Consider the following 14,523-nt stretch of genomic DNA (forward strand, 5'->3'; position numbering starts at 1 on the left):
GGGCGGGGGCTAGTCACAGCAGGGATGGCCAAGTCAATGGGCGGAGGTCAATATCGTGGGGGATGTGCACGCGTGTAGGTGACGAGGTCGGTCTGAGATAAGAGATTACTTTTTGTGTGTGTGACAGTGCGCGCGAGAGTGTGTGTGTGTGTGTGCTGACAGAGAGTGTGCGTGTGTGTGTGTGTGTGAGAATGTGTGTGTCAGTCTGTGGTGGCCACCCACCCCCTCGTGTACCGTTCCGGCCTTCATAGGTGCTGCTCGCTAACAGCACTTGCCCCAACCGACCCGAGTTCGATTCCCGCTCACGACCAACACCGGCGACAATTATTTGAACCTGGTCCTGGACCCTCCCCTAGATCGACTCAGCCTCAAATGAGTACCTGGTGCGATGCGTAAATATCGTCGCTGGGGAGACAAAGGCGGCCGGGCGTGGTTCTGGTCACCCACCCCCTCGTGCGCCGTGCCGGCCTTCATATGCAACTACGAACAGCACTTTCCCAAACCTTATAAAAAGGCGACACGGGGATTATTTGTCTTTGCATGTGTATCTCTATGCCCCCCAATACCTATTTAATCTCAATACTCAGCACCCCACGGGAGCTCAGGGGACAGTGAGGGGTGGGAAGAGTGGAGGCGAGGGGCGGGGTTGGTGGTGACCCTGGGGAAGAGGTGGGGGGGAGAGGGTGAGACCCCAGCGAGAAGGTGAGAGAGAGAGAGAGAGAGCGAGAGAGGGCACTTGGCTCAAATGGCTCGACGAGTCTCGAGGGACTCTTGACATGCAAAAATAAATTGCATCAATCTCACGATTGCATCGCGTATCTTAGACACGTATCAATGTACACAGCCGGTCACCTTTGAACAAAGCGGAGTGGCTTAATATGAAAAAAGTGGCTCCATGAAGACTCCCCCGGTCACTCAGAGGCTCACAGCGCTAAACCGCCACTGCTGAGAACCCGGGTTCCGATTCGGGCGTCAGTCAAGCCAGCTGTGGTTAATCAGTTGGTTGTCAAGCGTGGCGATTTGATGGTCTCAGCCCAATCAGAGGGAAACGTAGACACACAGAGACGCCTGTGGAGTCACATAGAGACTCACAGTGTCGTGATTAAACAGCGGCGATCACGTGTGGTGAGTTGATGGACTCTAGCCAGCCAACATTGACAGACATGAAGACTCATGGATTCCCATGCAGATCCTTACACACAATGAGACCAGGTTCGTAGTGATGTGCGCAAACCACTACACTACCACTCCCCCACACATACACATACATACACACACCAATGCTCACCGATACGCATATACAAAGTAAAAACTAAAAAGACAAAGATCCCCCGTATAGCCTTTAACAGGTTGTTTGGGGGCAAATGCCGTTAGCGAGCAGCACCTATGAAGGCCGGAACGGCTCACGATTTGGGTGGGTGGCCAGCACCACGCCCGGCCGCCTTTGTCTCCCTCGTGGCGATGTTTACACACCGCACCAGGCAACCATTATAGGGTGAGTCGACCTAGGTACACGCCCGCACATACACAAGATCCATCTTAATATCAACGTACCCGACGCTACGTGGGATACACACACACACACACGAACTACGCAAACAAAACATTTATCTTAATTTGAATCCATGCTCTGTGCATCACGTGGACAAACACGCACACACAAAGGCAAAGATACCCCGTATAGCCTTAACAGGTTTTTTTTCGCGGGCAAGTGATGTAAACCAGCAGCACACCAGGGGAAGTGGGTGACCAGCACCACGTCCGCCCGCTTTGTGTCTCCCTAGAGGCGATGTTGAATACACACCACCCCAGGTACTCCATTTGAGGCTGAGTCGACCTAGGAGGCGGTCCAGGACCGGTACTGGCCGTAATTGAACCCCCAGCCTAGCGATGATTCACGCTGAAAATGTATGATTTTAATACGGGCGCGGTGAATACCGCTTCTCTACGTATCTCTCACCGCTCCCCCCACACTCTACCCCATGCATCTCTCTCTCGCCCCACCTTGGGTCTCTCTCTTCCCTCTCTCATCTCCCTTCACCCCCCCCCCCAACCAACTCCCTCCTCTCCCTCCCCCCTGTCCTCTTGAAACCACGGAGCCTCAACCGCGTTCAAACAGTTGTCCCGCCTCTCACCGTGCCGTTATTTATAGCGACGAAACAATTAAATGGGTGACGGAGCGGTGGCGCAGCGGTTACGCGCAACTCCACGCTCAAGCAGCCGACCACCTGACCTCAGCCTCCCTGCCACGCACAAGCGCGGTTAGCGAGCGCCTATTTGGAGGCAAGGCACGGCGCGCGCGAGACGGGGTGGTGTGACCAGCACCACAACTCCGGCCGGACCTTGTCTCCCCGGTGCTGATGTTTGAGGCCGAGTCAATCTAAAGGAGGCCCAGGACCGGTCCGAACATTCGCCACCGTTCTCGGCCCGTGAGCGGGAATTCAAACTCGGATCTGCCGGTTTTCATAGCGCAGTGCGCTAACCACTACTACACTACGGCTCCCCACATACTCACATGCAAGCACGCACACGCCCAGGTCACTCTGGCGAATGAGACTCATCACTGGCATCTTGAGTCGGCCCCGCACGCAGTAAAGCGAGGCACCCCCAACCACCCACTACCCCCCCCCCCCGCACCCCCCCCCCCCCGCGGAATCGGTTCAACAATTCGCTACGAGTCGCCATTGGCCATGAGCGGCGAGCGCAACGCCGCCAATCAGCGCGCGCAACAACGCGCTCAGCCCCACGTAACGCGGTTCGTAAGCAGCCTTAACTGGCCTATGTATAGAACCACGAAAACCACTCAGTGTGATGGGAATGACGGATTTGGGTGGGGGCGGAGGGGGGGGTGGCGGGGGGAGGGGCTGAGGGGGTGTGCGGGGGATGAAGACCCTTATCAGCTCCAGCACCTGGAATGCCCTCTGCTATTCCTATGCTCGCACTCACCTTGCACGCTCACCAGATCAGGCATTCACGATTCCTCACCAACCACTCGAGCGGTATAGTCACTCGCTCGCTGGCTCACTCACTGGCTCGCTCACTCGCTGGCTCGCTCACTCACTGGCTCGTTGTGTCACTCGCTGGCTTGCTCACTCACTGGCTCGCTCACTCGCTGGCTCGCGCGCTCGCTCGCCTACGTACTTACCCAGTGACTCAATCCATCACTCAATCACACCGACACAGATCGCACCAATTCACTCTCACCCCTGTGCAAAGCCACTCGGCCGCATTTTAACCCAGTCACTCACTCATCAGGACACTCACTCACTCAACCACGTAACCACCCGTTCACAAAGTCACTCACTCACCCACCCACCCAAAACCACTCACTCACCCAGCTAACCGGATCGCTCACTCACCCAGTCATACACGAAGTCACGAACCAGAAACTCAGCAGCCCACTCACCCAATATCTCACTAACGCAGCGACTTAATGATCTGCTCACCCAGACACTATCTCAACACGACACGAAGCCACCTACTTACACACCGCACCAAGTACTCATTTGAGCCTGAGTCGACCTAGGAGAGGCCCAGGCCCGGTTGAGATAATCGTCACTGGTGTTGGCCGTGAGCGGGAATCGAACCCGGTCGCCAGACGTCGTAGCGCAGTGCACTAAACGCTACGCTACTGCTTACCATACAAAGACAAAGATCCCCCGCATAGCCTGTACCAGACTGTTGGGGCAAGTGCTGTTAGCGAGCACCTATGAAGGCTTCCCATACAAAGACAAAACAAATCTACGTATGGGAAATATCCCATACACACCCTCTCACACACACTCAATCTCTCTCTATCTTCAACACACACGATTTTTCTGACACACACACAGACACACCCTCCCTCTCGCACACACACACACACACCCTCCGTCACACACACTCTCTATCTCTATCTCCCACACACGCGCTTTTTCTGACACACACACAGACACACCCTTCCTCTCGCACACACACACACACCCTCCGTCACACACACTCTCTATCTCTATCTCCTACACACACGCTTTCTCTGACACACACACAGACACACTCTCCCTCTCGCACACACACACACACCCTCCGTCACACACACTCTCTATCTCTATCTCCCACACACACACACGCGCACTGCGGCGCGCATACGAATAGAATCGTCGCTCTGTGAGCCGAGGGATGCCGCGTGGCCGTCACGAGGCCTGGGGCGCGCGCGCGTGTCCTCTCGCTGGAGCCCAGAGGGCCACAGAAGACAGAGAGAGAAGAGCGAGCAAACCACGAGGGTAAGAAGAAGATGTGTGAGAAGCAGAGAGAGAGAGAGAGAGAGCGCGCGCGTGTGTATGAGAAATAGTGTGTGTGTGTGTTGTCGGGAGCGGTGGTGCAGTGGTTCGCACGCCGCGCTACGAACCCGGCCACCCGAGTTCGACTCAGCCTCAAATTGAGTACCTCGCGCGGTGTGTTAAACATCGCCACTGGGAAGACAAACGTGGCCGGGCGTGGTGCTGGCTACCCACCAAGTCTTGTGCCGTGCCGGCCTTCATAGGTGCTCGCTAACAGCACTTGCCCCGACAGTCTGTGAAGTCCTTCCTCAAAGACGCGGGGGCGATCGTGGTCTTACCTGCACTGAGCTCTCGCCACGATATTTACTCAACAACTTGTAACTCTAGAGGCAATGTTAGTCTATGGGGAATGTTAGTCTATGGGCAATGTCAGTGTATTTCCCTCTCTCTGAGCCGTGCCGTTATCAGAGACGTGGCCTTCCCTGCGCTCAGCTCTCCCCACGATCTCCACTCAGCAACTCGGCATCAGAAGCCCCTCGCAGTCGCGGCGGGGGGGAGGGGGGGGGAACTCAACTCGCTCTCTTCCCCCGGGGACTCTTCGCCACTCCGATCATCGTCCACGTCAATACGAACATTCATTTATAAATATATTCAGTCTCCTCTTTTCGCGTTGCGTGTGTCCCCCCCCCCCCCCCCAAGAGAAATCTAAACTTGATTTGATGTCTCCGAACGTGATCAATCTTTCGCGTTTCGGGGGGGGAGGGGGGCAGTGCCGGGTAGGTCAAACGCCACGCAACAATTTCGACCAGGGCGGCCGCTGGGATTCAAACCGCGACCCTGTAAGGCACGGGAAGCGAGCCACACTGTCACCGTATAGACAAAGATCCCCCGTATAGCCTTAACAGACTGTTGGGACACCTGATGAGACGCTCCACCCCGTCGTCTTTGACACCGATCGACCCCACCCAGAGACAGACATCTTCTTCGCGACCGCGTCTCGCCGCCGCCGTTAGACCAGCGGACGACGCAAAAAAAAAAACCAAGGCGAACGGTCACAAAGGCAATGAATGCAAAGTATCGAAGCATCGTTAGCTCCAGGGTGAGCAACTTACATCGCCAGAAAGGGGTCAACGCCTATTATTCTTATTTCAGATTTTTGTTTTATTCGGTACCGGCACAAAATAAGTTCTCACAGATCGAGCTACCCTCGTTACCTGCAATCGATTATTAGGAAGCCGCTCGGAGCGATGGCACTTTTAAATCAATATCGACTTTTTTTCAGACTTCTTGTTGCTGCGTTCAGTTTCTTTGTCCCTCTCCCGCGCGCCTGCGATGGGCACGGTTTGGCTACGTACGGTGCGAAAGAAGTCCGGCATACGAACTTCCCCTCCACGTGAAGCGAGCACGCTCCCTGTCGAAATTACGCTCCATCTTCAAGACCCCCCCACCCCCCACCACCACCACCACCGCTTTCTCCCTGGCCCCATCCTTCCCTCCATCCCTAGCTCACCCACCGTAATTCCCGTTCCCGCTAAACCTCCCTGCCCATACCCATCCCTCTGCACCGTATCACCTTTAGCCGACCTCGTTGTACCACTCATAACCCTTGCAAAGTGCCTTGGATAAAGGCGCTACGTGAATAAAACATAAGATACAATTAGCTGGCGTTCTAAGATCCCCCACCCAACACAACAACAAAACCGGTTCAGTGGCCAATGAGTGACCTCCGCGACTGCGAGACACCACGTGATTGAACGAACGTGGCGGCTGATGAACGAGGGGGGGGGGGACGGAGCGGGAGATGACTCCCCGTGGCTCCTTCGTGGCTCCTCCGGTGGCCTCCTGTGGCTCCGTGTGACGAGACACGGCGTGGGCCGAGACGGGGGGGGGGGGTGGAAGTAGCGAGGGCCACGGAGGGATGGAAGCCCCCAGGGCGGTGGTGGTGGGGGGGGGTAGTGGGGGGTGGCATTTCGTGTGAAGCTACGCGGCGCACGCTAAAGACTTCACACAATGTCTCTCCCTCTATCGCTCTCCTCCCTCTCTCTATCTTGTCTCTCTCTATCTCTCTCTGCGCTCAATCCTCACCCACTCTCTCTCTCTCCTATCTCTCCTACCTCTCATAATAAATGTGTCGTTAAACCCGCCACTAAACCGACACAGCCAATTAGGAAGGTTTGTCGCGTAAACAGAACGTGCAAAAAAATGAATGCGGTTCCCGATTCGGCACAACGGTTTGTGTCGTAGAGTATACACCGGCAACATTCACAATCCTAGTACGATGTTTCGCTGGTGATCGCAAGCGGCTTCGTCAGGCGATGGCCATAATTGTGAGTAAGTTTCCCCGTTTCGGCCTTTAAATTGCGGCGAGTAAAGGTTGCGTCATCACCGTCATCCCATCTCCACCTCAATCTCACTGCCGGTAAAAGTGCCTCCACTCGAGGCTGCGCTACAGAGACCCTCTCGAGGAAGTTACTTCTACTCGTTCACGTTGCGCAGGCTCCTCGCGAGAGTTTGGGGTACCCACGCTTCACCCCACCACCACACGTGGCACTGCTGATCGTAGCCGCAGCCAAACCGACCGGCAGCTACACGCACGGACAACATAGCTACGCACACAGACACACGCAAACACGAAGACGCACAGCCACGCAGACAAGTCAAGGATTCACCCGTATGGCCTTAACAGACGTTGGGGTCAAGTGCGGCTAGCGAGTAGCAGCTGTGAAGGCCGGCACGGCACAACAAGAGGGTGGGATGGTCGATATCGCGCTCGGCCGCCTTTGTCTCCCCAGTGGCGATGTTTACACAATGCACCGGGCACATCCTGTATTTGATCCGTAATATAGGAGCTTTTTTAAAAATATATAAATGCGTCGTAAAAATCCGCCGCCAGCCGACGCATTCAATAAGCAATGTTTGTCACGTAGCGAATCTCGCCAGCTCGTTACTAGTACAGCAACACCGGTGTGCCGGAGAGTAAATCCACGACGACTTTCACAATTCGAGCACGACGTTTCGCCGGTGATTACAACCAACCTCGTCAGGCGACAGCCAGGGTTAGAGGCTCAGGAGACGCCCACGGCCTTCCACCCACCCACACACACATTGGCCGGTGCAGATAATCGCCACTGCGCGTGGCCGCGAGCGAGAATCGATGGCCGGGTTGGTCGCGCAGCGCGCTAACCACTACGCTACCGCTCCCCCCTCCCACCCCACCGGTGACCGTCGCCACCTTCCGGCAGCTGCGGGAGCAGTCGCGCGGAATCGCGTCCCACTGCAAGCGACAAACCAGGGGAGGGCGCTCTCATCCTGTCGTCCTCGTGACCCCACCCACCCCCCCCTGACCCGTGACCCCCCCCCCCCCTACCCGTGACCCTTCCCCCTCCGCCCCCCCATGACCCCGGGAAACTTCTCCGCATTTTATCACGGAGTATTTTCGCGAACAATGTTATCAACAATGAAGTTTTGGGGGCTGAGATCGCATCACTAACTGGCACGTTTTGTTCAGCTGACAGACCCCTTCCTAATTGGCTGTGTCGGGTGGTGGCGGGGATTCAACGACACAGCGATCTAACCCCTTCACCGCGTGTCGGGAATTGACCTTTGTTTTGGTGGTGACATGGATCTCGCCTCCAGTGATTAATTTAGCCGACCGTTTCATCTTGCTTCAAATCATTTTTTTTTTTACAATTTTTTATTTTAATTTCCCCAGGTGTAAGGCCCCATTGAGTCACGTGGTTCTTCTTTGGTCGTCACGAATGATGGTTCAACCCCGGCGGGCTACATCATCGTGGCGAAAATGACCGGCGGCCCAATACTCTGAACGTGCGATGCTCATTGTAAATGTGGTGGAGACAACCCGGAGGGCCTGGAGAAAAATCCACGCGACCACGAGTAGAGAGAGAGAGAGACACGCAAACTCCAAATATACAGCAGCAGGAATCAGCGTCGGGTTCAAAGCCACGACCTCCTGCATAGCCAGGCGAGGTAGTTAACATCTCGCCACGAGTAGAGAGAGAGAGACACGCAAACTCCAAATATACAGCAGCAGGCATCGTCAGCGTCGGGTTCAAAGCCACGACCTCCTGCATAGCCAGGCGAGGTAGTTAACATCTCGCCACGAGGAGAGAGAGAGAGAGACACGCAAACTCCAAATATACAGCAGCAGGCATCGTCAGCGTCGGGTTCAAAGCCACGACCTCCTGCATAGCCAGGCGAGGTAGTTAACATCTCGCCACGAGGAGAGAGAGAGAGACACGCAAACTCCAAATATACAGCAGCAGGCATCGTCAGCGTCGGTTTCAAAGCCACGACCTCCTGCATAGCCAGGCGAGGTAGTTAACATCTCGCCACGAGGAGAGAGAGAGAGACACGCAAACTCCAAATATACAGCAGCAGGCATCGTCAGCGTCGGGTTCAAAACCACGACCTCCTGCATAGCCAGGCGAGGTAGTTAACATCTCGCCACGAGGAGAGAGAGAGAGACACGCAAACTCCAAATATACAGCAGCAGGCATCGTCAGCGTCGGGTTCAAAGCCACGACCTCCTGCATAGCCAGGCGAGGTAGTTAACATCTCGCCACGAGGAGAGAGAGAGAGACACGCAAACTCCAAATATACAGCAGCAGGCATCGTCAGCGTCGGGTTCAAAGCCACGACCTCCTGCATAGCCAGGCGAGGTAGTTAACATCTCGCCACGAGGAAAAAGATGCAGACTCCAAATATACAGCAGCAGGCATCAGCGTCGGGGTCGGGATCGAACCCACGACCTCCTGCATAGCCAAGCGAGGTGGTTAACATCTCGCCACGAGGAGAAAAATGCAGACTCCAAATATACAGCAGCAGGCATCAGCGTCGGGGTCGGGATCGAACCCACGACCTCCTGCATAGCCAGGCGAGGTAGTTAACATCTCATAGCCACCATTGCAGAGATTCGCGGTTCGAACCAAAGCGGTCGCCCTGGTGCATTGCTGCGCGTGTCGTATCACCGTGACAACGCGAGCGCGCGACGCCCGCTTCGCTCACTTTGGCCGTTAAAGAGCCCGTGGGGTCATTCGCAAGAGCGGTGCTATTTGCGCGCCGGCTGTAGTTAGGGTCACAACGTTTGACCGAGGTGAACATCGCATCCTGGCAGACGAATGTTCTCTCTCTCCTCTCGATAAATATGCATCTCTGGTCTCTTTATGTGTTGTGAAGAAGGGGCATCGCCAGAAACGTCGCCGATTAAAATGTATGCTTCTAAGTGGTGATTGGTGGAGGTGTTGAGTCTGTTTCAATTGGGTAAGCTCTCGTGTTGGAGCGGCGTTGTCCTTACGGGAGTTTCGTACGTGGTTAGTGATCATCGGGCGCGTGAAGCGTGTTACGACCCAATTGAAACTACCCATCGACTCGGCCCTAACCCAGCGCTCTCTCGTCACTCAAGTAAATAATTTTCTCGCGAGAAAGGTGAGAGCGATAGATAATAATGATGATCATCATCAGCAGCAGCACTTAGCATTATCGTGAACAAAACAGCATCATCATCAGCAGCATCAACAGTAGCATCATCAATCGAAGCGTCGTCATCAGCAGTACCGATAAAGTGGGACCATTATCAGCAGTTCCTCCAATAGCAGCATGTACATCATCATCAGCAGCAGCATCAAAAGAAGCATCATCAACAGCAGCATCATCATCAGCTGCAGCATCTCCATCATCAGCGGCAACAGAGGTAGCATCAGCAGTAGTAACAGTAGTAGCATCATAATCGGATAATGCAATAGAATCATCAGCAGCAGCAACATCAGAAGAAGCATCATCAACAGCAGCATCACCATCAGCTGCAGCATCATCATCAGCTGCTGCATCTCCATCATCAGCAGCAGAGGCAGCATCAGCAGTAGTAACAGAAGTAGCATCATTATCGGTTAATGCAATAGAATCAGCAGCAGCAGCATCAGAAGAAGCATCATCATCATCAGCTGCAGCATCTCCATCATCATCAGCAGCAGCAACAGCGGTAGCAACATTATCAGACAAGGCAGTACCGTCAACATCGTCATCAGCAGCATTCGCGCGCTTAGTGGCATCAACATCATCATCAGCAGCATGTATACCCCCCCACCACCCCACAGAAGTCATCACGGTTGGCTACGTACGGTGCGAAAGAAGTTCAACACGCACACACACACACACTGTAGACACATACGATGAACACGTGACGATGAATCCCCGCCTCGATGAGTTGCGACTCACCAGCGAGCGGTCCCGCCAGGAAACTAGTTCACAGCCAAAGGCAAAGATCCCCGCGTGTCAGCGTTTACGGGGCTACTTGGGGCAAGTGCAGTTAGCGAGCACCTATTAAGGCTGGCAAATGGCATGCTACTCGCACCGCGCCAGGCCGTATTTGTCTCCCCAGTAGCTGATGATTTATACAAACGGCACCAGACACACAACTCATTTAAGGCTAAGCCGACCTAGGAGAAGCCGAGGTACCGGTCCGGATATTCGCTGCCGCTGATCTTGGCAGCGAGGGGGAATCGAGCTCGTGTCGCGCGAGATCGTTGCGCGGTGCGCTAACCACTGCGCCACCGCTCATCCACACACGTATACATATACTGTATACTGACACCTAACAAGACGCAGATTCCCCTATAGCCTTCAGCAGCCCATTGTGGCAAGTGCCGTCAGCGAGCTCCGATGTAATGCCGCACACTACACGAGCGGGTGGTTGGCCAGCACCACGCCCGGCCCGGCCGCCTTTGCCTTCCTTTCTGGCGATGTTTTACACACCGCACCAGCTAATAGTTTTGAAGGCTCAGTCGACCTAGCGGATGCCCAGGACTGGTTGAAATAATCGAACCGCTACACTACTGCTCCCCACAGACACACACACACACATGCGACACACACACACACAGACGAGACACATAGATTCATGAGCGATTTACATATCCGCTAAGCGATACGCAATTGGTTCGCGAGGTCCCACTCACACTCACCTGCTCACCCAATTCCTCACTCGCCCATTCGCTCACCTACCCGGCCCTCCTGCACGCTCGCTCACTCACCCATCCATCAACCGGCTTGCTTGCACGCTCACCCGCTCACTTACTCGCTCACTCACACCCACCCGCTCATCCTCTCACTCACTCACCCACCCGGTCACTCTCTCACTCACATTACTGCACCCCCACTCAATCACCGACCAGCTCGCTCGCTCGTTCACTCAGCCGCTCACCAACCCACCGGCTCATTCAAAGACAAAATCACCCCCGTATAGCCTTAATACGCGCTCACCCACACACTCACACACGCTCAGAAACCCACCCGCTCACCTATCCACACTCACACACTCTCACAACCACACTCACACGCTCACCCACACGCTAACAACCTCACCCACACGCTCACCCACACACTCACCAACCCACCCGCTCACCTACACACTCACACACGCTCACAACCCCACTCACACGCTCACCCACACACTCACAACCTCACCCCACACGCTCACCAACACACTCACCAACCCACCCGCTCACCTACACACTCACACACACTCACAACCTCACCCCACACGCTCACCCACACACTCACCAACCCACCCGCTCACCTACACACTCACACACGCTCACAACCCCACTCACACGCTCACCCACACACTCACAACCTCACCCCACACGCTCACCAACACACTCACCAACCCACCCGCTCACCTACACACTCACACACGCTCACAACCTCACCCGACACACTCACCAACACACTCACCAACCCACCCGCTCACCTACACACTCACACACGCTTACAACCTCACCCGACACACTCACCAACACACTCACCAACCCACCCGCTCATCTACACACTCACACACGCTCACAACCTCACCCGACACGCTCACCAACACACTCACCAACCCACCCGCTCACCTACACACTCACACACGCTCACAACCTCACCCGACACGCTCACCCACACACTCACCAACCCACCCGCTCACCCACACACTCACCAACCCACCCGCTCACCTACACACTCACACACGCTCATAACCCCACTCACACGCTCACCTCATCCAAGCCTGATGCGTCCGTGTCTTCGAATCTTCCGACTAATCTGTCTTCCTCACCTCCCTCCACAAGCAGTGGCGAATCCGTGGTGAGGTATTGTGTGTGTGTGTCTCTCTCTCTCTCTAGAATAATATCTCAGCCTATCTAATCTTAACTAATCGGCGGACTTATCTCCGCTCACGATTATTGGTTAAACAAGTAATACTACCGATGAATAATACTACGAAAGGTTGCTGTAATTATAACCTTCGTTTGTCTAAAACACACACACACACACGTGTGTGCATATATTGAAACAATCCTAAATGTATATTTATTTATACATTATATGTGTACAGACTATGCACGCGAGCGGTATCGTAATTGCAACGGAGACGCGCACCCAGGCGAGACGGAGCAAGAATCGTGAGGGACGGAGAGAGAGAGAGAGCTGAGAGAGCTGAGAAGGGAGCGAAGGGAGAGACGGGATGGACATATGGATAGAGAGAGAGAGGATGCGGAGAGAGAGAGAGTAAGGAGAATGGGGCTTTGGGAGTAGGATTTAAACAATTTTAGCACCCACACACACGGAAGTTAATCCGCAAACCCGATTATGACAGACAGACAGACACACGGGGACGCAGACAAATCGCTGTACGCAGACAGACAGACAGACACACGCAGAAATGTATTTACAGAGCCACACGGATGGAGCACTCACTCACGCACGCACACTCAGAAGGGCTCACACACACTTACGCGTACGCACATGCACACACCACGCACGCGCTAAGACAGTCGAGCGCACACGTACGCGCGCGTGCACACAGAGGGGCACGCTCGGAGGCAGACACTCACCCAAAGGCTCCGGCAGGCACGGCAAACTCGCGTCCACCAACTCGGAGCGCACGTGTCATGCGTCAGGCTGAGTCGCACCTCGCATCGTTGCGCGCACACACACGCGCGCGCACGCAGAGACTCACACGCAGAGGAGACTCACAGCCCACTGATGAGACCTCTCGACGGAGCTCAGACGGAGACAGCCCAGCCAGCCAGCGACACTGATGTAGCCGCTGCTTACGAGGACAAGCACCGAGGAGGGAGAGACAAAGGCGGCCGAGATGCGTGCGGTCACACACACACACAGTCACTCTGCGCTCCGCTCCACATCGGCCCCTGATAACTTAGCGTCGCACAGACCCTGGCGGCCAATCAGAGCTCGCGCCCGGCACGCACCTGGCCAATGGGGGACGGCATGCGCCATCGTGGGGGGTAGCAGTGGGAGGGAGGGAGGGGGTAGAGAGTAAGGGGGGTGGGGGTGTAGAAAGGGATGGAGGGAGGGATGGATGGAGGATGGGAGAGTTGAAGTAACGGGGGGGTGGGTAGAGAGTAAGGAGGGTAGGGGGGGGGCAGAAAGGGATGGAGGGAGAGATGGATGGAGGATGGGAGAGTTGAAGTAACGGGGGGGGGGGGGGGTGGATGGGTGGAGGGAGGGAGGGGGGAAAAGAGTAAGGGGGAGGGGGGTGCAGAAAGGGATGGAGGGAGGGATGGATGGAGAATGGGAGAGTTTAAGTAACGGGAGGAGGGGTGGATGGGTGGAGGGAGCGGGGTAGAGAGTAAGGGGGGGGGGGGTGCAGAAAGGGATGGAGGGAGGGATGGATGGATGGAGAATGGGAGAGTTGAAGTAACGGGTGGGGGGTGGATGGGTGGAGGGAGGGAGGGATGGGAAGGGAGCGAGAGCAGAAGGGATGGAAAGGGAGGGGGGCAGAGGGGATGGAGAGATCAATGAAGATGGGAGAGTTGGAAAAATGGAAAGGTGGATGGATTGAGGGAGGGATGGAGGGAGGGAGGGATGGAAAGAGAGAGGGAGCGAGAGCAGAAGGGATGGGGAGGGAGGGATCAGGAGGATGAGTTCGTAGCGGGAAGGGGGGGGGGAAGATGCAGAAGGGATGGAGGGAGAAATGGAGGGAGGAATGGATTGAGTGAGGTAGAGATGGCAAGAGAGAGAGAGATAGTGAGCCAGATCAGAAGGGTTGGGGAGGAAGGGAGAGGGTACACGAGATCGAGGCACGGAGGGAGAGAGCGAGGGATGGAGGGAGGAAGGGAGGGAGTGAAGGAGAGGGGGGAGGGAGCGAGGCGAAGGACTCGGAGGCGTTTGCGGGGGAGGGAGGGAGGTCGGGGATAGACCCACGGAGGAGGGAGCCCAGCGTGAGAGCGAGAGAGCTGACACGCGCGTG

At 55.5% G+C, this 14,523-nt stretch overlaps 1 protein-coding gene across 1 annotated transcript in view; it reads right to left on the minus strand.

Moving 5' to 3' along the window:
* Positions 1 to 13,455, minus strand: part of LOC144946726 (cadherin-7-like) — an 88,480-nt gene extending 75,025 nt beyond the window's left edge. The window contains 1 exon segment of the mRNA XM_078875855.1: positions 13,145 to 13,455. The gene's annotated coding sequence lies outside the window, so the exon portion shown is untranslated.
* Between the last annotated feature and the right edge of the window lie 1,068 nt (positions 13,456 to 14,523).

Source organism: Lampetra fluviatilis, chromosome 42, assembly GCF_964198595.1.
Source record: "Lampetra fluviatilis chromosome 42, kcLamFluv1.1, whole genome shotgun sequence".
Classification (NCBI taxonomy): Eukaryota; Metazoa; Chordata; class Hyperoartia; order Petromyzontiformes; family Petromyzontidae; genus Lampetra; species Lampetra fluviatilis.